Genomic DNA, 2,426 nt, shown 5'->3' on the forward strand with positions numbered 1-2,426 from the left:
CTAAAATTCACTGTGATCATCCTTAGAAGCCTCAGTTTAACCCAAGGCATGACAATTTTCTGTTTCCTGCCAATACAAACTGAGTTAGCTGGTGACCAAGTTAACTCAAAGCACAGTATTATTTCTGTAAGGTTAAATGCATCAAAGAGAAAAGATATAAATCGGTAAACTCTGTATGAATCCCAAGTTAACAAAATGGAAGTATGTCCACAATCTGAATAGCTAAATTAATCAGAAAAGTCTTTCTATTATGGGCCAGGTTTTTAGGGATAATCCCCCAAACAAACTTTAGTCTGTCTACAAGCAACGCAGAAGATCTGCATTGGCAATCTCCAAAGCACTTTGCTATGACATAAACAGCATGTGCAACAGACTGAGGGGAAAAAAACATATTTCTTTAAATAAAAACTTCAGCTCTTCTGTGGAGCTACAGCCAGCTCCTTCATTAATTATACTCTGTAATACTCAGTTTTGTAAGACATTGTTGCTGAATCTTAACTATAAAGTCATTGGAAACAGTGACCCATAACTTGGAAACGATACCCAATGACAGAACTAATTAGGACCACTGAATACAGTTTTATTACTGGAAATTACTCTCTTATTAGAACGATAAGAACATATTTCTGGCCATAAAATGCTCCCAGTCTTTGCAGTACATATACACAAAAATACACATAGAGAGAAAACAGTGGATGTGTACATGGATATTGCTAACCGGGTTTGCCTGCAGACCACTCACAAAATTTCTACTTTCATGCATATATTAAATAGGTGCATCCTGCAGACTGGAACCTCTAGTGATCATCTCGCTTTTGGGTCAATACACTTGCTTGCTTTATAAGCCCACTGCTAAAATCACCTATGTAGCCAAATGATAGGAAATGGAGAAAGGGCTTGAGGGCAAATAAATACAAGAGAATAAGGATTTTAACTAAAAAGATAAAATCCTCATCCACTGTAGTCAAAGATACTAGTTTCAATAGACTGGATTTCACTGTATCTTTTTTTAAAAAAGGTTTCAAACAGCATGTCTAGATACAACTCTATGACTTCTTTTATTTTAAAGTGCCATTATTGTGACTGTGTTTTAACCACTCCGTTCTTGCAAAAGGAGTTGTCTCCCACTGTTTTCTCCTTTAGAAAAGAAGGAATTGTTCTTACTTTTTCTCTCCCTTCACTCCCCCCAACCTTTCTACTCTTGGGTGGCTACTCAGTGAAGTTTCTTTCATTAATGTATATATTTCCCCTCTACTCAGCAATGCATGCATAGTCTCGGCACAGACACTTTGAGAGGATTATGAACTTTACCAGGTATAAAGGAAAGAGTTGAGTTGTCCATATCACAAGGCAGAATGAGCACAGGATATGTAATACTCCTTGATCTAAGCAAATTCTGGGTTATTTTAACATGTAGCAAGGCTTTGGACCAGATTACTTCCAAGTGTGTCTTTCAACCCCAATTATTATTCAATTCTAGACATTTAAAATGTTTCAGGACAAATTCTTTCAACATCCTTCACAGTTTGTTGTACAAGATGATTTATCCTTTTATACAATAAGCTACTCTATTAGTGATGGCTTCTTGCAAACTCCTCAGAGCAGGGTGGATAGGATTTTCTTTTAAATGGAAAAAGTATGATACAGCACAAAGGAAGAGAGGAATGATGTCTGTTTTATAGACATGTACAGATCAAGTGGCTCATCCAGATCACGAAGAAAGTTCAGTGCAGACTCAAGTAAACTCTGACCAAGCTAGTTCCAATCCAAACCATTGACCACACCACATCTTGCAAATCCTATTAATGCTCTGAGAAATGCTCTGAACCAGAAGAGAGAATTAACTCTTGTCAATTGTCAGCTGTTCAAGTGCTGTTTCCAGATAGACGCTATGTCCCACAACAACCACAGCCTAAATATGGTGTGAGTGCAAACCAGCAAAAGCATGTGAGGCTGACACTGACAGCTCATCCTGAGACCCAGCTATATTTCATGTGTTGCTATGGAGCAGTGGGATCCTGGAAGCATGATGTTTTCTCCCATTTGTGAGCTACTTTCATATGTGATCTTTCCTGAAGATGAGCTTCTCTCTGCAGTATACAGCATATGTCTTCTGGCTCGGTATACCTGCAAAGATCCAGAAGTCTGATTGTGTTCCTCTGGATTTAATCCTAAACAAATGGAACTTAGTATTATGCCCTGGAGGTTAAAAGCAGCTTTTCCTTAAATTCAGTAGATTTCAAGGATTCCATCCAGCTTCCAAGCATGATGCCATTTCACCAGTTTTAAATAAATGCAATGGTTTTAATGCAGCAGATTTTCTGAACAGGATAATGTAATATGTATGTACACTAGTAGGTAGGCATTTTAGTAATATGCTGTATTATCTATTATCCCTTCCATTATGAGATTAACTGATTATTTTG

Source organism: Falco cherrug, chromosome 5 (assembly GCF_023634085.1).
Source record: "Falco cherrug isolate bFalChe1 chromosome 5, bFalChe1.pri, whole genome shotgun sequence".
NCBI lineage: Eukaryota > Metazoa > Chordata > Aves > Falconiformes > Falconidae > Falco > Falco cherrug.